The sequence below is a fragment of the Mesocricetus auratus genome, unplaced genomic scaffold (assembly GCF_017639785.1).
Source record: "Mesocricetus auratus isolate SY011 unplaced genomic scaffold, BCM_Maur_2.0 Super-Scaffold_100018, whole genome shotgun sequence".
NCBI lineage: Eukaryota > Metazoa > Chordata > Mammalia > Rodentia > Cricetidae > Mesocricetus > Mesocricetus auratus.
In genome coordinates this window covers 10,677,168-10,699,566 of record NW_024429199.1, presented here as the reverse complement: position 1 = coordinate 10,699,566, position 22,399 = coordinate 10,677,168, and the positions used below count along the sequence as shown (strand labels likewise).

Below are 22,399 nucleotides of genomic sequence, written 5' to 3'. Positions count from 1 at the left end.
AACACGAAACACAGAGGAATTGGCAGCGGGAAGAGAAGCCAGAGGGTAGATGTCAAGATGGTGCCTGAGCCACACCTGTGATGGGTGATAGGCACCAGCAGACCAGCCTTTGTTGGCTGCAGGAAGAAGGCTGCAGGACTGACAAGCATCCACCCTGTCCTTACTTCCTGTCATCCCCTCACCTTCCCAGTGACTCTAGTGGCCAGTATCTGTTTCTGAATCCAAAGGCTTCATTTCCAGACCCCATAGCAAGCTGGAGGTTCTGATGGTATATTAACATCTCTTGGAAGTAGCCTTCATTCCATGGTTTCCCAGCATCGGTACATAAATACCATCCAAGTACCATTGCCCCTGTGGTGACTCTAAGGTTTTTCTTTTTGTACCATCACATTTCCCTGTGAGATTAGTTTCATTTACCTACTAAGAGAGAGGCTCAGTGAGGAGGTTTTTATTAGTGCTCTGCTCCTTTTCTAGCCCACTTGAGGAAATTCCTGCAAGTCACAAACTACATACTTGCATTTGAATTTTTAATTTAAAAATTGTTATGTAGCTCAGGCTGGCCAGGAATCGGATAGCCTTGTCCCTGCATCTCCTGAAAGCTGGATAACAGGTGTACACCACACCCAGCCTGAACTTGAATTTGTGTCTCCTGCTTCCTCCAAAAGACCAGGAGGGCTTGCATCTTGAACATGTTGCTCCTGGGTGGGCATGGTTACAGTCTTCCTCTTACTAGGTGAACCCTTCATAAGCAAATGTCGGTTTCTAGTCCTATCAGAGCCCCAAATCTCAAGGCAGGAAGCAGGTGTTTGGGGAAGGGAAGCAACTGGTTGCTTCTTGGAAATAGAGCCATATCCTCCTTTGGAAGAGTTTTGGTAAATGTGTTTCATGTTAGGACACTCTGTTAGAACAAAGTCAGATTTCTAGTCAAAATATTTAATGCAAGATTCAAGACTTCCGGTCTGGTAATGTCCTGTGATTGATGGTCATGGCAACAGTGGCAGGCATTAAAGGTAAGAGTGCAGTCTTAGCAGATGAATCATTTGTGGGAACAGCACCTGGTTGCGAAATTCCTCTGACACATGTTTCTTAAAGAGAATGGAAGAATCAGGTGGGTACATTTCATTTATTCTAAAGGGGAAATGGTTCTTCATAACCTGAATCTTTATAACTCAAGCTTCTACATGTGTATGAGGAATGGTTTTTGTATATTTATAAAATAAAATACTATACTTATAATATCAATGAAAACCACAAAAGACTTTACAGTAGGTAAAATAATTAGTCTGGGTTATAGACACACCCTTCCTATCACTCTCTACTTTCCATTGTTATTGATAATCTGAGTTGCAGAAAACAGAAACTAACACACAATATTATTATCAATAGAAATGCAAAACAGTCATGTACTTGCTCATTTCACCTGTTTGAAACATTTGTACAAACTCATTTCAATGTTTCTGATTGTCTGTGCATCCATGGTAATTTGCCTTCCCCTTTGAACTGATAGTAACATATTACTTAAAACATAGTGTGTTAAAAATATCTTGTAATTGTTTTCATTTTATTGCAACAAAAATCATACTTTTGCCTTGTCCTTTGATAATGATGCATAAGTACAGGAAAACAAGTTGCAAATTGGTATGCATTGTGTTAATAGGCTTTTATTAGATTCAGAGTTGTCTGGAAGCTTTAGAACTGGAGGAGTGACAGGATGAGGTCTAGCAGACTTCTTAGTGGAAGCCTTCTGATGTAGGTCCAATGCACAGAACGCAGCCGTGATAAGTCCAAAGCCAGATTTCACAGTGAGCTTGTTACAAACCCAAACTCCCAACCCTTCTAACAGCCAGGAATTGCCTTTGAAAAACAGCAATGTCTTAGGGCTTTTTGGGGGAGTAAATGAGTTAGAGCATGCTATACCCTACACAGCACCTTCATGTGTGTGCTAACTAGCTACAGATAATGACATTGTCTTGTGAATTTTCAGGAAGTTGTAAGGATAAGGTAGTTAGAACCATGCATGGTTTCCTGGGCTTGAGCCAGACAAGGCCAGTGAGCTGCAATAGAAACAGTGGTCTTTGGTGGGGCGGGGTGGGGAGTAAGAGAGGAAAAGAAAAGTTGTCAGTAGCAGAGCATCTGGGAAGCTTTGGAGGAAGTAGGAAGGGTCCTTCCACACAGTGGAGAAGTGATGGGGGAGTTTCCAGCACAGATTTCAAGGTATTTAAGAGGCAAACACAGAGACCGGTACTGTGACACCTGTCCGTAATTCCAGCTATCCCAGAGGCTGCATCAGGAGGAGTAAAACTCAGACTCCAGGCAGAGAAGCCACACAGAATAGGAAACTGAAAGAGTTAAGGGTCTTTGTGTAAATATGAATTCTTTCCTGAAAGACTGAGGGACAGTGGACTGGACAGCAGAACCTAGACTCAAAGGTGTTCAGTCAGGACATTTGTCCATGTGAGTTACCAAGGACAAAACCTACCTGTCTTTATCCGTAAAGCCTCAGTAATGGAATATGATACACCAAGGCCTCTCTGTTGAGAGATCCTACACACACACACACACACACACACACACACACAAATACACACAATCACATGTGCTAGTGCACATACATGCATTAGCACATACAAGAATACACATGTGTGCACACACATGTACACGCACGCACACCTATGTAGTATGCACATGCACGCACACACATGCACATTTAGTCTCTGCATGTTTCAGGGAGGGCAGCCAAGAAGCTAATTCAACCTGCCAAGTGCAGCAACAGCTGGAGCAACAGCTGACTTCTGAAGCCAGAGTTGGACTTGTTGGGGCTTAGAGACTCCTCTGCCTTGGTTTTTAGGAAGCAGATGTCTTTGCAACAGAGAAAGGTCTAAACATACAGGGAAGGGGCAAATTTTTTTTGGACAAAATGGCACAGTAGTCCTGAGGGCAGTACTACTGTCTCCCTGCTGGGTACATTCTGTTTGCTTATCCCACTCAACTATCTACATACCCGACCCCTTTCTTCTTTCTTCCCTCTGATTTCTCCCTGTCCAATGAAAGTGTAGCATATAGCAATTTATACCTCCACTTCTGTCTGTCTGTCTACACATGCACATCCGACCTTTTCAGTAGAGCATATAGCTTCCCCGCAAGTTCTCTCTGTAGATAGGATGAGGCAGGAAGTGCTAACTGGCCAGGTAACTATCCTCTTGACCTAACTGTCTTATCCCATACATGTACCACCTCCATTAGATTTATTCCCCAGTCCAGCCCTTCCTCGGGCAGTCACTATAAGTAGAAATATGACTGTGAAGGCCTCAGACATACAGAGGTCTCCTGGGCTTTCCATCCCCTACAGATATTTCTCTTGTCCTGGTCACATATTTGGTCACCACTGAGGTTACCTTTCAATTGCTGGCTAAATACCTACTGGACTGATGAGAGTGTCTGGTTCCCACCCACTGTGAAGAGGAGAGGGACACTGAGAGCAGAGATCAGAACATCTCAGCATATATTCCAGGCTTGCTTGGGGTCATTTGTATTTCTTCTTTCAGAGTTCCAACTAGGAAGTCCGCATGAGCTTCTACTTGCCCAGCTTCCCCTCACTTATAAGCACCCATGATTCTATATGCTTGTTCCCTCTGGTCCATTGCCTATCTGGTCAACTTTGCCAGCCTGCTTGGGTGACACTAAGCTGCCCACTCATGTGTGTGTGTGTGTGTGTGTGTGTGTGTGTGTGTGTGTGTTATTGTTCTCCATGCTAGAACAGATCCTGCTGGATTGAAATGATTCTTTTCACACCCACACCTGCCTCCTCAACTGGGCTACAGAATTCCATGAGACCAGGACACAATCTTTGTCCTACTTGTATTTCTGATGTCAGTCATTTCCCAAGAAAAGAGAAAACTCATACTTTTTGGCATTAGTCTTGAGGTGGTTAGGATATATTCACTGTTTGCAGGCTTCATGCTTCTTCCCTTCTTTCTTTGATTACAAAGGTAGTGACCAGAGCTTATATTTCCACTTAGTGTCTGCTTTCAGTTTATATCCTGTTTCTCTTGTCTAGAACATCAAGTCTTACCACCTTATCGTCTAACTTTGGAAGGAACTCTACCCTTGGAACGAGCCTGTCATAACTGTTAACAGAACAACCTGAAACCAGAGCAGCTTTAGAACCACAGTGCATTCATTAGCTGCTCACAGACGTGTTTCTGTGGTTGTCCATTTAAGTATCAGGATCCTTGGAAGGATCTGGACTGACTGTCCGAGTCACAAGTACAAGGACTCAGTCCTTGCTCTGAGCAAGTGTCACTGCCTAGCTAAGGAGGCCAACGAGGAAAGGAATCCTTGTTAGGTAATAACAGGCCTACTGTGAAGGTTAAGGACGAGCTGTCCTCACCCAGGATGGAGTGAGACACTATCACCAGAACAGAAAGTTATCTCAGCAGAGACAGAGGGAATTAACATGCAGGAAAAGGGAAGCATAGTCCCACAGCTACGGCGATCGGGCCTGGGAAGAAGTGGTATGCTTAAAGAACAGTCACGTGATGGTGCGGTAGCTGATGTGGTAAGGGGAATCTACACTACTTGATGAGTCAGAGACCCAAGGGTTTGCAATCAGTCACATGCATTGCAGGGATTACATGCTCACACATGCTTTTGTGACCCAGATTGTCACCCCCCAGAGAAGACTGTGTGGGAAACACTTGCTTTCCGAGCCTGTCCACGAGGCAGCTGCTTCTCATGGCTCTCATATTCCTCGCTGAGCTGCTCACTGGACTGCCATTTGTCACTGGCTGGCACCTCTGGATCACTGAGCTACTCAACACCAACACAGAGGTGAATGTGAGGCTACCCACTTCTTATTTCCCTGGTACACCGCCACACAGGCCATAAAGACAAGTCCAACTGTGGATGATTTGAGATGATGCAAAAGTCTGAGTTATAGTAAGGACTTTTCTGGATTTCAATGGGGGTTCAAATCCCCTTATCTGTCATTCTTTTGTTTTCTTTATCCTTCCTTCCTGGATTTTTGAGGAAGGGTCTCACTGTATATCTTTGTCTAACTTGCTACTCACCATGTAACCAATGCCACCACTGAACACACAGCAAGGCTCCTGCATCGGGCTGGGATTTGTAGAAGTGTATCACATGCTTGACTGATCTGCAATTCTTAATGCCCCAAATATCTGCAGACTGGCTAAAAGGTTTGCGCCCTCCTACCCGTGCCTCTCTCTGATGTGTCACTGTGTGGTTTTGCATCCTGGAACAATCTCCTGCTTTGGGAGAATGTCAGAGCTGAGGTTAGTGCCGTGTGCAAACCCCTCCTCCGAGCCAGGAACTCACTGAAGGAAGTAAACACAGCCTGACTTGGCTTCGGGGTTGCGTATGAAGTCACTAATGTGGTAACTACAAAACAGTTTTCTAGAAACAATGGACTCTGAGAGCTCGCTGCCAAGAGAATTTAAAGGGCAAATGTGTTCCCCCACGCCTGAGGAAGATGGGCCTTTCAGCTCAGACCTTTCTCTTGGGACACAAGTGTATGCTTTCTGCAGGGTCCTGTGCCGAACCAAAGGCTTTTCCAGTGTAGCTACACTTCACATGGAAGTTTGAAGGCAAAGAATTAGTTCAGGGCACAAAGGTATGGGCCTTGAATGTCAGTCTCAGGAGGATAAACTTTAATAAACAGAGCTGAAAGCTTTCAAACAAAGCCTGTACTTGATTCTCACAGTTCACATTAATCTGCTGTGAGGTTCTGAACTAGCAAATCCTGGGTCATCTCTGCTGTCTGAGGCTGTATTTTGCCTCTTATCACAGTTCCCACTGAGCCTGGACTAAGTCCTTATCCTGTGTTTCTGCTCAGAGACACTGTGTCTAGTGTTTATTGTTGATTCACTAACAACAAATTCATTATGCACACATTTTTTAACACAAATATTCTATTGGTTCTTCTGGAATTTCACATCATGCACCCCTATTCCACTCATTTCCCAGTCATTCCCTCCATAACTGCCCTTCATCCTTACATCACCCCCCAAAGAAAATGTAAAAAGTATTAAAACCAAGCAAGCAAGCAAGCAAACTTTGCTCCTCCATATTTTGGCCTCTCCAACATCTCCTCATTTGTCTTAGAGGCACTGGGAGCCCCAGTGTGTCACACTTTGTCCTGTCAGATTGACTTGCAAATGTTCATTACAAGGAATCATTAGTCTGGTTCAAGGTCTGTTGTTGGGGAAGTCCTGTGTATTTGTCAATAAAGCACTGTTGGCCAATAGCGAAGTAAGATAGGTGGGACTAGGAGTCGAGGAGGACTCTGGGTAGAAGAAACAAAACGCCGAGATGTAACACCATGGGGTAGGAAGCCTGGAAACTTCTCCGGTAAGAGAAATACTTAGATTAACAATTATGGGGTAATTACTTAAGTCAGAGTTAGCCAGTAAGAAACAAGCAAGCAAGGCCAACAGCTTCATAATTAATATAGTCTCCTGTGTGTTTATTTGGGACTGATGTGGCTCTGGAACCAGGCTGGTGGGAAGGTTTCTCTCAAGGAAAAGGCTTCTCTTTATAGTCTGTGGTTTCGGTACACCATCTTCACTGGACCCTCACCAAGACTCTTCTCAGATATCCCAAGGCTCCCCGAGTCATGGAGATGCTATGGGTATCGTTCTGTAGGACAAGTCCCTTTACATGCCCCAGTGGGTCACGGATGGAAAAGATGCTGAGGTGGGCCAACCCATGGCCCTGGATATGGGCCTGGTGGTAGTGAACTGGTCAGAACTGGCCAACTCTCCTATTCCCATACCACCAAGGCCAACTCTCCCACGCCTGTGGTGAGGGGTGAGGCCATATCTCCTGAGTGCACGGGGGCAGCTCTCTTGTTGCAGTGTTCAGCAAGATGCAGGGCCAGCTTTCCTAGGGCCAGCAAAGAGCAGAGTTGGGCTCAGTCTGGCCCTCAGATTTCATCATGCATTGTTCTTAGGGTCCCTGTAGCGCCACGAACCACAGACATCAACACAGACCCCAGCTAGGGGAGGATCACGGACCCAGATGTGGTTCTTGGCAGCAGCTCGGACCTGGATGTCACCATGGCCCCTGTGGCAGCTCAGGTCATCCAGATCAGTATGACCCCAGCGGCAGCATGGCTCTTGGACACCAACGTGGTCTCAGGTGGCTGACCAGACCCCAGGCATCCTCATGGCCCTTGGAGGTAACAGAAGCCACGGATGTCAACTCAGACCCTGCCTGTTGTAGGGACATGGACCCAGATATGGCTCTTACAACAGATCAGACCTGGATATCACCATTGCCCCAGGTGGCAGCACAGGCCACTCAGACAGGGTGACCCTCAGATACTAACCTGGCTCCATGTGGCAGCTCAGACCCCAAGTATCTTCATGCCCTTCGGTGGTCACAGGAGCCACAGACATCAACACATCTCCTGATTGCAATGAGTCCACCGACCCAGACATGGTCCTTATCTGCAGTCTGGTCTGGATGACACCATGGCACCATGGCACCAGGTAGCAGCACAGGCCACTCAGCTCTGTATCGTCCTGGCTGCAGTATGGCCCTCAGACACCAATATGACCTCAGGTGGCGGCCCAGACCCTAGGCATTGGCGAAGCCCTTGGTGGTAACAAGAGCTACAGACACCATCACAGACCCTGACTGCCGCAGGGCCACGGTTATCCACACACTTTCACTATTTGACCACATTTTTGTTCCGTGTTTCTCCTGTGGATGGAAGGAGCATTTCTCTTTTGTTGAAGCTGATCGCACAAACTATTCCATGAGATTTCTTTCCCAGATACTCAGGACTCACAGCATAGTCAGTACAAAGTGATATTTTACTTAAGATGCTCACACTCCTTTGTTAAGAGTACACATTAATAATAAATGAATTCCTAATTGTTCTAGCTCAGATCACTCGAAGGTCACTTGAAGTGAGCTCTAGGGACTTTGTTTCTCTTGAGAGGAAAATGAATGGATGAAGGAAGGAAGGCTGGAAGGAAGGAAGGAAGGAAGGAAGGAAAGTGGGAAGGAAGCTTGTCAATCTTTTCTTTCTTCAAAAGGAACACAAAGGAAAATGGCGGGGGACAAGTCTCCCTGGAAGGCAAGATGACAGACTAGAGTTGCTACAGCCTAACCTGACTGGAAACACATATTTAAGCTTTAGTCACAGTTACTCTGCTCCAGGTCCACCTGCAGCTGTCAGATCAAGAGGTCTCTCGAGTTTATGTGGCTGCCACATCCTACTGCTGCACAAAGTCTTGTTCTGGCCAGATTCCTGAGACTCCAAGTTTTTAGCATTCTATGCGTGTTTGTTCACTGCAGTGCCGAAACAGATTTCCTTCCAGATTGCTTTCCATCTGGTTGTTGTATAATCACAAACAAACTGCGGTGGCAGTAATTTTTCAAAAAACCTCAACTCTCACTTTCTATTCTATTTTATGGAGGTGAGCCTTTGAATGAAATCGTTAGTTTTTTAAACAATTTTTGAATGAAATCATCACTGGTGTGCATTTGCTTCTACAGTGTGTGTTTCTGTGAATACTTCTTCATATATCTGTATATACGTCAATATGTGACAGGTCTGTATATATGTAACACACATGCATATCGAGCTTTTCTCCTCAATAACTTTTTATTGTCATACTTTTTTTGTTTTTGTTTTTCAAGACAGGGCTTCTCTGGGTAGACCCAGCTGTCCTGAACCTCACTCTGTAGACCAGGCTGTCCTCAAACTCAGAGATTCACCTGCCTCTGCCTTCCAGAGTGCTGGTAGTAAGGTCATGTGCCAGCACCACCCAGCTTCACATGTTCTTTTATGCCATCATGGTTTTAGGACTTGGCCTGTTGATTGGTATGTGGAAAAAGACCAACGTCATGGGAAACCGAGGTTTGTTTTGAGGCCCTTCAGGAAGGAAAGAGTTACAAAAATGTGCCCTGGAAAACTTGGTGTCCAAGTACAAGTCATTGTACTGAGATGGAGTGCAAACCAGGGTGTTGGTCTTATGGAGGCTGAGAAGGGAAATGCCCTCCCCAGGGTCCCTGGCCTCACAATGATGAGCTGATAGGAGAGAGGCCTGTGTGCAGAGAGAACTTGGGGAATGAAGCGGCTATCCAAATGCCTCTTTTCTGCCCCTGGCCATTGGAGATAAAATCATTTCCCATCAATGCTTTGAGGCAACTTCTATCTTTACTAAAGTATTAGCGGAAAAAGAGCAATGTGCGCAGAAGCTGGAGAGGAGTGTCAGCATCTCTCACGTACCTCTTCTCTGGTGGAGCTCCCATTGTCCTAGAACCCAGAGACACTCCGGTGTCTGTCGTGAGCAGCCCGGTGAGGAAGCCTGCAAAAAAAAATCAGTGGTGACAGGGTGCGTGTGGTCTCCCCAAGCTGCCCAGTAGGCATCCCAGGACTAGCTGCTCCCAGAATCCCAGAGACACCTGCTGCCTGGGAACCTCCTGAGTACAGGTGAATCTGGGGGAAGTTAGGCAAGCAGCAATCTAAAGCTCGGGAGGCCATTATGGCTCCTGTGTTAGTTAACTAAGACACTGTGGAGGTAAGAGCAGGTGGTGAGGGCAAGGTCACTGGAGGAGAGGAGGAAAAGGAGGCTTCTCCCTTCCCCTTATAGAACACCGAGTGAACTATATATGGCTACCCTCAGACTTATTTTGATCTTCAATGCTATTTTAGTCACTATTATTAGGAAATAATAATTTTCAAACAATTGGTTTTAAATAGATACCCATCAAGCTGTTTTTGATTTATGGCCGCTAGGCTTACGGACCTTGCTTTTGCTTCACAACCTGGCTCCTTGACATAGAGACTCTTTAGATCTTCACCAATCTCCTTCCCCTAATGGTGAGCATACTCATGCTGGCAACAGCCATGCAAGGCTCCCAGGCAAAGAGCAGCAAGCATGCAGCCAAGTCTGGGCTACATCCCTCCAGTACACAGCAGCGCGAACGAAACACGGCTTCTCGTAGAAATAGTTTTTGTGTTTACTTTCCCTCCCTTACCTCACATTTGTTCAGCTTTTGTGATGTACTGCCTGAGCGTTTGGACGCTGAATTGCTCTCCTGTTTCACCAAAGCTGTTTGCAGTTTAGTGCACCCTAATAGTTCTTCGTCTCTTGGGAGCTCTTTGCCTAGTTGCACCAAAGATACAATCAGCTCAGGCAGGCATTCTCGTTTGTTTGTTCGTTGCTATTTCCACAGCACGGGGCAGACGCTCCACAGGTATTGCGTGTTTTTCCAAGACTAAAGCATCCGCTCCTGGGCACAGGGGACTTGGCTTCCAGGATGCCTTAATGCTTTTTCTTTGGATTTCATCAGCTCTACTATTGCTGATCAACTTAACATATCAATGTCCCTTTCTTGAACAGGTAGAGGGTGCTTCCTCTCTCTCTCTCTCTCTCTCTCTCTCTCTCTCTCTCTCTCTCTCTCTCTCTCTCTCTCTCTCTCTCTCTGGACTGGATTCTAATTAAACCTCCTTTTTTATCAGCACTGTCAGCCTTGTAGCTCCCAATTCCAACTCAGAATTCCCCTGCATATACTTTTTTACAATGGGCTCTGGCCTCCTTTTCTGGCTTGCACTCTGCCTCCTTTGAATGCACTGTTCTCATACTTAGGAAAAATAGGTACCTGGAGTCGGTGTGAATGCTCAGGGAGTAAGGGTACTTACCACCAAGCCTGAGGACCTAAGTTAGAGCCCTGGGAATCTAATGATAGGAAAGAACTGATGCTGTGAGTTGTCCTCAGACCTCCCATGCTGTGGCATGAAGGTGCCAGTCTACCCTCCACAAAAAATAAATAATCAAACAATCTTAAAAGTTAAAGACAAATTTGTCTTTTGAATACAAATCTCACTTTGCTGCTACCCCCAATTCCATGAAGAGGAAAGGGCAGTCTTCTGGGGTCATGTCAGGATAGCCCTTCTTCACACATAGCTCCTGAGCATTTTCTTTTTCTTTTTTTTTCCTTTTTTAAAAATTTAAATTAGAAACAAGCTTGTTTTACGTGTTAATCCCAGTTTCCCCTCCCTCCCCTCTTCCCTTCCCCCCACAATCCCCTATTCCATCTCCTTTCTGCTTCCCAGGGAGGGTGAGGCCTTCCATGGGGGAATCTTCAAAGTCTGTCATATCATTTGGAGCAGGGCCTAGGCCCTCCCCCATGTGTCCTGGCTGAGAGAGTATCCCTCTATGTGGAGTGGGCTCCCAAAGTCCTTTAGAATACTAGGGACAAATACTGATACACTGCCAGAGGCCCCATAGATTGCCCAGGCCTCCTAACTGACACCCACGATCAAGGGGTTTGGATCAGACCTATGCTGGTTTCCCAGCTATCAGTCTGGGGTCCATGAGCTCTCCCTTGTTCAGGTCAGCTGTTTCTGTGGGTTTCTCCAGCCTGGTCTTGATCCCTTTGCTTGTCACTCTTCCCTCTCTGAAACTAGATTCCAGAGTTCAGTTCAGTATTTAGCTGTGGGTGTCTGCTTCTGCTTCCATCAGGTACTGGATGAAGGCTCTAGGCATATAAGGTAGTCAGCAATCTCATTATTGGGCAAGGGCATTTAAGGTAGCCTCTCCACTACTGCTTAGATTGTTAGTTGGGGTCATCCTTGTAAATACCTGGACATTTCCCTAGTGCCAGATTGAGTGTTAATTCTTGGTTGTTTTGGATTTGTTGTTGGTGGTGGTATTGTGTGTGGATTTACTCCACTTTTTCTTTTGGCTTTTGATAAAGTGGGATTATCTATTGCCTATGCTTTTCTGAGTGTAGTTAACTTCCTTAGGTTGGAGTTTTCCTTCCAGTACTTTAGTGGATATGAATTGTTTAAATCTGGTTTTGTCATGGAATATCTTGTTTTCAATATCAATCTATGGGGATTGAAAGCTTTGCTGGGTATAGTAGTCTGGGCTGGCATCCATGGTCTCTTAGTGTTGGTAGAACATCTATCCAGGACCTTCTGGCATTCAGAGTTTCCATGGAGAAGTCAGGTGTGATTCTGATAGGTTTGCCTTTGTATGTTACTTGCCCTTTTTCCTTTGCTGCTCTTAATATTCTTTCTTTATTCTATATGTTTATGATCTTAATTATTATGCGGTGAGGGGACTTTTTTGGGGGGGGGACCCTGTCTATTTGGTGTTCTGTAAGCTTCTTGTACTTTCATTGGCACGTCTTTCTTTAAGTTGGGAAAGTTTTCTTTTATGATTTTGTTGAATATGTTCTCTGCACCTTTGAGTTGGGTTTCTTCACCTTCTATACCTATTATTCTTATGTTTGGCCTTTCCACAGTCTCCCATATTTCAAGGATTTTTTGTTAGGGGTTTGTTGGTCTTAAGATTTTCTTTGGTCAATTAATCTATTTCCCCTAGTATATCTTCAATGACTAAGATTCTCTCTTCAATCTCATGTATTCCCTTGGTTATGTTCGAATCTGTAGTTCCTAATCAGTTACCCAGCTTTTCTATTTCCAGCACTCTCTCAGACTGTTTTTCGTTTTTGTTTTTATTTTTTTTGTCTCTATTTCAGCGTTCAAACCTTGCACTGTTTGAATTGTTTCTTCCAATTTTCAGTTTGTCTTTTCCTCCATTTCTTGAAATTTTTTGTTTGTTTTTGTCTTCCATTTCTTCAAAGAATTTTCTCATTTCCTCTTTCAATGTCTTTATCATTTTCATGAAGTTGTTTTTTGGGGGGGGGTTGATTTTTTAAATTTAAATTAGAAACAAGCTTGATTCATATGTCAATCCCAGCTCCCTCTCCCTCCCCTCCCCGCCCCCCCCAACCCCGGCAACCTCCCACCCAACCCCCCCACTATCCAGGGAGGGTGAGGCCCTTCATGGGGGATATCCAAAGTCTGTAATATCACCCAGGGAAGGGCCTAGGCCCTCTCCCATGTGTCCAGGCTGAGAGGGCATCCCTCCATGTGAAATGGGCTCCCAAAGTCCATTTGAATGCCAGGGCCCCAAAGAATGCCAAGGCCTCCTCACTGACATTCATATTCAGGGGATCTGGGTCAGTCATGCTGGCCTCTCAGCTATCAGTCTGGGGTCCATGAGCTCCCCCCCTTGTCCGGTCAGCTGTCTTTGTGGGTTTCACCAGCACAGTCTTGACCCCTTTGCTCATCACCCCTCCCTCTCTGCAACTGGTTTCCAGGAGTTCAGTTCAGTGTTTAGCTGTGGGTGTCTGCCTCTTCTTCCATCAGCCACTGGATCTATTTCCCCTAGTATATCTCTAGGATGGCATACATTACCAGGGAAGGGCATTTAAGGTAGCCTCTCCACTATCGGTTAGATTTCCAGTTGGTTTTGGGTTGCTCTCTTCTGCTTCATCTGTGTTGCGATGTTCATGTCTGTGGTGTAGAGTCCCTAGAATCTGGTGGCATTATATTGGTTTTTCTGTTGTTGAATGTGTTCTTACATGTTCGTCTTCCCATCCCTTCTTCCAGTGGATGCAGATGGGGTCTTTTCCTCTCCTGGTGGGTACAGGTCCAAGGTTCTCTTCTGGTGGGTGCAAGCTGGTCCAATATTCTGATGGGTCACATGATTGGTGCAGTCGGGTCTGAGACACTCTCTCTCCCAGTGGGTGGAGGCAGACTCTGAATGGCTTGATCCACCTGGGGTGAGTAAACCTGCCCAAAGTCCCCAGACTAGGGCAAGCAGAAGTCATGCCTGAGACAGGAGCCCATGTTCACCTCTCCCCCGAGTGGGGGCGGGATTAGCATCGCGATGTCAGCAGACTCTGGGTTGCTTGGTCCGTGAGTCGACCTGTCCACAGTCCCCAGGCCAGTAGTTCCCAAAGAGCGTATTATAAACTCTTGACACTCCTAGTTCCTGCGTGATCATCAATCTTGCAGAATCCTCTCACTCCCTCATTAACTTGCCAGTCAGAATCGCTGGCCTTGAAATTCCACCTCTAATATCCTGTGGGTTCCCTGTTGATGCAGGCAGGATCCTAGGCCAGAAGTAGGCTCTCCCAGGCTTTAGCCCAGGTTGATCCTTTGGTTCAGCCAGATTCAAATCTCCTGAGCATTTTCCATGAGTCTTTCACAACGGATGCTAAAATGCTCAGTAGGGTTTTGAACAGATCCCATTTATATAAAGTTTGTATTGTTAATTCTTTTTAATGCAGATTACATATTGAAATGAAAAATTTGGATTTCTTGTGTTTAAAGAAACATCCTCTGAAAATTAAGTTTTCCTGTTTTGTTTTAAATATTATTCCTGATTTTGAGAAATGTGCTACTGAAAAATTTGAAATATGTATATGGCTCACTGTCTGTTTCTCTAGGGCAGTGTTGCTCCACAGCATAGATGGAATCACATACCATCACCAGTGGTTCTCAATCTCTGGGCCACAACCCCCTTTCACAGGGGTCACATAGCAGATATCCTGTGTATCAGATATTTACATTACAATTCACAACAGTAGCAAAATTACAGTGATGAATAATTTTATGTTTGGGGGTCACCACAATATGAGGAACTGTATTAAAGAGTCGCAGCATTAGGAAGGTTGAGAATCACTGCCCTAATGCATTACATAGGCTCACCTACTAGACCTTGTGTTTCATTTTGGGTGCTGTATGTTCAATCAAGTACATGCACGCACGCACGCACACACACACACACACACACACACACGCACGCACGCACGCACCCACCCACGCATGTACGCACGCGATCGCAGCCACACATACACACTGTGGTTCTGTTTCCTGAAGCCCTGATCCCAAAGATCTGCAATTGCACACTCCAACCACTAGGAGTCAGGCTCTTCCTCAACAGGAAGTGGAAAGGCATGCAGAGGAAGATCCAGGACATCTGCAACTCCTCCCAGGTGCAGGGTTGGAGGGTGCACATGTTGGACCTCAGGCTCTTCCTCAACAGGAAGTGGAAAGGAGTGCAGAGGAAGATCCAGGACATCTGCAACTCCTCCCAGGTGCAGGGTTGGAGGGTGAACATGTTGGACCTCGGCAATGGTTGCTCCCTCCTAAGGGATTTTCTGAGTATTCCCTTAGATTTGATTTTCCTTTGGATGGTTGTTGTTACTGTTGTCCGCCCTTTGCTTTGGGGGCTCACTGAAACCAGACACCCACTTCCCTTCTTTTCCCATAAAGGGGCTTTTCACTCAAGTGCATGATCTGATCAGCTCATCGGTCCAGAACACTGCCGTGGTCTCTGCCGCTGAAAATACAGCTTCGCCAACTTCTCCTGTGACTACAGTTCTCACGCGGGAGTTTATAGTGGACACTGTGAAAGAGAAAGGATGTAATTTCAGTGTTGAGGTGCCATTCTTGGCTCTGGTGTCAAGAGGCACAGCTGAGGAATACCATTGTCTCAGCTCTGTGTCCCCCTTTTTAAGTGAGTCCTCCATTCCCTTTATTAACATCATTGATTCTTAAAAGTTGCCTCTTAAGGACTCCTCTCAGGAGTTTGTTCCTGAACCCTGAACTATTTTGCACAGAACAGCCATGTTAAATTTATCTTTTCTAGTGTGTTCCTGTGTCCCCATCCCTCACTGGCTTATGAGTGTCTTTACAGCAGCAACCAATGCTTGGAACATCCGTGACCCTAAAATCAGATATATGGGGTGGGTAGGATAGCAGGCACCTTTCTGAGATTCCCCATAGTCCTGACACAGTACCTTAAATATATTCTAGGATCAATTATATTGTTTGACTAGCCTAAAATTAGGCTCCAAGATACACTCATTAGACTAAGCTACAAAACCAAAATAAAAACCAGATTGTTGATCTTGCTGCCAGTATTTCTATGTTACAAATAACCCCATATTTGAATTAAATCTGGGTCCAGCTTAGAGGTAAACCCAGACAAACAAGGCAGATTGGGAGCATGCGTGACTGCCAGGGCTCCAGCAGGACAAACAGCCGATTGAAGAATCTCTTCTCACAGATGTCAATTAATCATTTCCTAATTAAAAGTAAATCCATTACAACTAGCTTGCACTTACTGTCACTGAACCTAAAGTATAAGGCGTAGAGATTCAGGGATTGCCCATCATTGTTAAATCTGGCAGCTGTTTGTTTGTTTGTTTTGCCAGGTTTTCTTCACTAAGTCATTAACTTTCTCTGAAACTCTTTATTCATCTGAAAACAAGCCCCCCTGCCTACTATACTTGATAGTGATGAGATACGTCATGAGCTTTGTAAACCACAAATCATTGTAAAAGCACAGGTATTATAATTATAATTCACACGGTTTCCTACTTCCTCCTGTGATTTAGAAGGAAGTAGTGGAATAAGATTATATAATTGCATGGAAACGGTGGGAAATTCAACTATGTTTTATCTTTCCAGGTACTTGTTCATGTAATTGCTAATGGGTATCCACCTCAAAAACTATCTTTATCCAGTGAGGCGTTAAAACATTTTAATAAGAAACAACCTCTCCCTTCATGAAGTTCAAATATCTCTTTTGTTATTCTGGCAAGTCTCAACCTGATGCCTTGAACATGCCTTTAATTCTTTGCTTTTTTGTTGTTGTTTGTTTGTTTGGTTTTTCAGACAGGATCTCAATATGTAGCCAAACTAACCGGGAACCTATCCTTCCTAAGAGCCTCACCTTCACCTTCCAGAGGGCTGAGGATACAGGTGTGTGTCACCATGCCTGGCTTGTTGTGTTTCTTTATGAATAAAACTTTGATCTGTAGAAAAGTTGAAAATGTGTATGTGTGCATATGTGTGCGCGTGTGCCTGTGGATGGTAGAGACTGAAATTCAGCATCTTCCTTAATTACCCTTCACCTTGTTTTTTGAGGCAGGATCTCTCACTGAACCTGAAACTAGTCTGGGTAGCCAGTGAGCTCCAGGGGTCCTGCTGCCTTTACCCTTTGCCCCTCAGTGCCCAAATTACACATATGCACTGCTGAGCCTGGCTTTTTACATGGGTGCTGGAGATCTGAACTCAGGTCTACATGCATTCACTGCAGGTCTTTTACTCATTAAACCATCTCCTGAGGCCAGTGACAGGAAATACCTTTCCTGTTACAGATTTGTGAGTACTTGGGCATATACCTATTCATGTGGATCATGAGGATTGATCGACACCTCACTGGGAGCTGAATTTCTTCATTTCTAACACTTCTTTCTTCGCTGTTATATTTATTTTTACATTATACCTTGTAGTAGAATGAATAATGGCACCAAAAGATACTAAGACCTACTTCCTAGACCTGTAACTGTTACCTTACATAGGAACAAAAGGGTCTTTGCAGATGTGACTAATTTGTGGGTAGCATATGTGTATTTCTGCACATGTGTGTGTATATGTGTGTGTGGTGTGGATCTGAACCCATGTCTTCATGCTTGCTGGGCAGGCACCTTACTGACTGAGCCTTCTCCCCAGCCTGTGGTTATGAATTTTGAGATGGGAAACTCCGAGATTTTGCAGGAAGGCGCTAAATGAAATTGCAAGTATCCTTGTGGCAGAATGATGATGGTACACTTAACACAGGAAAGAAGATGACATGCCCCATGCCAAGAAATGCTGAGAGCCACCACTTTGAAGAAGGAAGAAATGATTCTCACCCAGAACCTTCAGAGGACTGTGGTGGCCCTACACATCTTTAGTCAGCAGAATGAGGTGCCTTGAGGAATTTTTACTAATAACATTGTAAGAGAATTTATTTCTGTTGTTAAGCTGGGAAACATGTGAGAATTTGTTATCATAGCATGAGGAAAATTTTCCTGGGACAGAGGAAGAAGGACACTTGGCTAGAACCCTAGCCTTTTCTCCACACATTTAACAAAAGTGTCTTTCGGAGTCCTGGTCAAATGCCTGCAATGCTGGTAGATACACAGAGAAGGATGGAGGGAGTAAGAAACCCCACCTCCCCCTGCAGGGCTTGAAGAACTAGGACAAACCCATGGCAAGTATTTGGCACACAACTCAAGACAGTGATTACTTGAGGGATCGTGCTTCACATGACAATGTGACCAATGAGCAAACACAAGGCCAGGATGAAGGAGGTGGGGGCAGGGACAGGAAATCTGGGAACACTTGGTACGAAGATCCAGGCAGAAGGGAGTGGGAATAAGCACCACAGTTAGGAAGGGCACCTTGGCGAAGGAAAGGGAAGCCATGGCACATGAACTTGCTCCAGAACTTGAGAAGCATCAGCCCCGAGGAGGGAGACGGTGGTTTCCTTGTCCTCTTGTTTCTTTTGAGGGGATAAGTGCCCTCTGGCTTGTTTACTGGTCTCGTTTCTTCTAATATATTGTCACACGTGAGATTTTAGAGTAAATTTTTCCTATGAGACATGGCTGGGACAGCTGCGAGCTGCTCAGAGTAACTATAAAAACCCTGGGAAGATAATGGCTCTTTCACTCAATAGTTCCAATTGGATGTGGCTGAAAGATTCCCAGATCACGTGACTTATGAACAAGGACGTCATTTCTTTCGTGTTCATTTTCATGGCTGGGTTCTGGGTATCCTGATGGAAGGGATGTATCTACGGAACCCCTGCTTTTTGGACCTCCTGGAATCCTTCAGTCCAGCATGCCTCTGGTCCCCTGAGAGCAGACTGTGGTGGGCATGCACCAACCCCACACCCAGCATGGACAATAACAGATACTATTGCTAGCAGGGTGTGCCTCAATTCATGCACTGGAGCCAGTGTCAGGCAGGGGCTCTTAAAGGACCCTTCCCACATGCAGGGCCAGGTTATCCACATACACATTTGGAATCAAGACACATGCACAGCTATAAAAGACAACATGAATCTCCAACATTGTCCAGATCAATCCCCAGGTTTCCTAGTGTCCTTCTTTAACTTGGTGAGGGCACTCTCACCAAATGTTGTTACCTTTTATTGGAATGCAGAACACCGAGCAATTCCAAACTACAAATCGCCAGTTCAGTCATTATTTTACGTTTTCTCCAAAACAACATGTTCCTTTCCGTTTCGTATTTGCAGCAAATAGCTGTTCTAATGATTATTTCCAGAGAAAGGAAATGCGCTGTAGAAAGTTTTCATTAGCATTCTTCCAACTCTCAGATAAATTAAAATCCCATTCCTGCCATGGACCATTATGTATTTGCTACATTCCCAAATGAATCTCACATGCATTTATTCATTCAACAAGTCATCTTTTGCTGGGAAAGGGGTGGATCAAACCCAGGGCCTTCCATATGCCAAGTAAGTACTCTCCTAGTTCTTGGTCTTTGATGACATTGTCTCACTACGTACCCCAGGTTGGCCTCAAACTTACGAATCCCCTACCCCAAGATTCTGAGTATAAAGATTGCCACATACTCCATTGATACTCCATTGTGCTTGTGTGGATAAAGGGAAAAATAACAGAGTATTCTTCCAAAGTATATTGTTTGATGTAGAAATGCTTAGATGTGCTGATGTATAAATATGAGAAGGCGAAGTACAGAGGAGAAGAGGTTGTCATAACTAGAACCATGTGTGATGTTTTGAAGATTGGGTAGAAAGACGGTCTCATATAAATTTTTTTGTCCTAAGCTTTATAACGACTGCCTCTTTGTATGAGTACACTTAATTTTATCTCATATGTCAATCAAGTTGCAGAGTGAACATGAACTCAGACCCCCCCCCATGTCTCTATTTGACCCAGCACTAAGTTCCCTGTCTTTGTTTTGACCATTTGCTTTGCCCACTGGCCATTTGGGGGCATGCTCACTGACGACTGTCAATAGAGAACTCTGAGTGATGGGTTTCAATTATCTGCTCTCTCAAAGGCACTCAGGGAAAGAGATGGAGAAGAGGGCTATGGGATCGATGTCGAAGATCTCTGTGCTGTAACTGGAGAAAGGATGGCAGGAAGAAAGATTAGATGTCTACAGCTGACCACAAGAGTGAACTCAGAGCTGCAAGGAGAAACAGCCGAGGGAAGGCACAGCAGAGACTGTGTGCTGGGCAAGGGCAAGCGGGAAGAACGACTAACCTTGTGTCTCTTTCCCCTTAGACGGCATGTTCATGTTGTGTCCGGTGACTTGCCTGTGAAACAGATGGAAGGAGGATCTTCTACGGAGCTGTCAGGCATCTAAAGACACAGTTATAAATTAGACTTGGCTCCACTTGTTCTTATACGGACAGGAGTGTCCTAGTTGCGTTTCTATTGCTTCGATAAAGATCATGACCAGAAATAACCTAGAAGGGGAAGGTTTGCTTGCCTTGTGTTTCTGTGTCACAGTCTATCACCAAGGGAAGCCTGGTCAGGAGGAACCTGGAAGCCAGGGAGGAACCTGGAGGCAAGAACGGAAGCAGAGGCCATGGAGGGAGCTGTTCATTGGCTTGATATCCATGGCTTGCTCAGCCTGCTTTATTGTACAACCCAGGACCACCTGACCAGGGGTGCCACTACCATGGTGGACTGGGCCCTCTCGCATCAATCATTAATCAAGAAAATGCACCCCCAGATTTGTCTATTGGCCAATCCTTTTTTTGTTTGTTTGTTTTGTTTTTTGTTTTTTCAAGACAGGGTTTCCCTATGTAGCTTTGTAGACCAGACTGGCCTCCATTTCACAGAAATCCGCTTGCCTCTGCGTCTGCATGGGAAACCCTTTTTATTGTAGAGGGACAAGATAACCATGCCAGCCTCAAGCCATCTAGGATCACCCAAAGCCGTACAAACTTCAGGGGCATTCATGTGGGAATGTGGGGTGGGGATTATTTGCTGAAAGACTTCTTCCTAAATGGAAATGACTGAAATTAGAGCAGGGATGGCCATGAAGTCACCTCAGAAATTGCAAAAGCTAAACTACGGTACTATAGTAGATGTGGTAAAGAAGGAGAAAGAAGAAATATATTTCAAATAGGTGAGCAGCAGGTTAAATGCACATTTAATCAATGCAGCCTTCTGAGTCGGAGTCATAGAAGATGAATTTCATTCCATCTGGTCCAAACCACACTTTCTGTGTCTGTTCAAATTAAGCAACCCCCCCCTCGTATGCCCCATTTTTGTGTTTAATTCCAAATAGAGTCTAGTTGGCACCCAAGAAGAGCCATCACATTTGAGGTTTTTCTTTGTTTGTTTGTTTTTTCGAGACAGGGTTTCTCTGTATTGTCTTGGAGACTGTCCTGAAACTCGCTCAGTAGACCAGGCTGGTCTCAAACTCACAGAGATCTGCCTCCCTCTGCCTCCCGAGTGCTGGGATTAAAGGCATGCGCCACCAATGCCCGGTTCACATGTGAGTTTGTATCAGGTCATACACTTATATTATAATATCTAAGAGGCCACCTGAGAGTCTTTTGACAGAGGAACAGATATAGAAAGTGTGCTTTGAACCAGATGGAATGTAGTGCATCCTTAAAATGTAAGGATTTGCTGCTACAATATGGATGAATCTAAAAGACAAGAAGTTTGTCTTAGTGTTTGTATGATCATGTAACTCCTATAAAGGAAAACATTAACTGGGGCTGGCTTACAGCTCAGAGGTTCAGTCCATTATTGTCATGGCTGGAAGCATGTTAGCGTGCAGGCAGACATGGTGCTGGAGAAGTAGCTGAGAGTTCTTTATTCAGATCAGTGGACAGCAAGAAGAGAATGTGAAACACTGGCCTGGCTTGAGCATCTGAGAACTCAAAGGCCACCCCCAGTGACATACTTCTTCCAACAAGGCCACACCTACTCCAATAAGGCCACACCTCCTAAAGTGCCATTCTCTTTGGGCCTCTGGGACCCATTTTTATTCAAACCACTGCAAAGTTAAATGAACTAAAGCAGTCACAAAAGGATCGTGTATTAGTATAACCACACAAAACAGTCATATTCATAGTGACAGAAAGTAGGATAATGGATTCCAGGAATCCAAAGAAGAGATAAAAACCAAGCTAATAATCCAATGGTCATGAGTTTCAGTTGTACAAGACAAAAATAGTTCTAGATGTGGCTGGTGGTTCACAGCAATGTGAAGGTATCTGATGCCACTGAACCATATACTTGAAACTGGGTAACATGGTAAATTCTATGTTATGTGTATTTTATCACAATTCAAATGTGAAAACACAACAAAAAGAAACTGTAAAACTTCCGGGCTTTGTAAAACCAACAGCTATTATTACCTCTTCAGATTGAAGCCTCTAATTCTATATTTTGCTCACAGAGTAATTCCTTAATATAATGCTTACACACTCCCTACTGTCCAAACCCTCTGCTTGCTCCTGCATTCCAAGGATTCCTGTCCTAATTAACATTTCACTCTAATAAGATGCTCTGTCTTCCTAAGTGTTGACTCATCCATTATTGACATCTCCTGGGATATGGCCAGAGATAACCCAGTTATCTACAGTTGGACAGGCAGCCTGGAGGGGCTGGTGGGAAGCAGGCTCAGTGGACAGGTTCCCAAAGAAAATGTGTAAGCAGCAGGGATGGAATCTGGACAGGTGGAAAGAGTATGTGATCAGCCCTTCTCACA

The 22,399-nt window shown here is 44.9% G+C and overlaps 1 long non-coding RNA gene across 1 annotated transcript; it reads left to right on the top strand.

The window, feature by feature from the left end:
- The first annotated feature begins 981 nt into the window (after positions 1–981).
- Positions 982–20,980, top strand: LOC121132889. The gene is made up of 4 exons (XR_005869593.1): positions 982–1,108; positions 16,520–16,606; positions 17,468–17,596; positions 19,948–20,980. It is a non-coding gene; the product is annotated as an uncharacterized LOC121132889 (long non-coding RNA).
- The last annotated feature ends 1,419 nt before the right edge of the window (positions 20,981–22,399 follow it).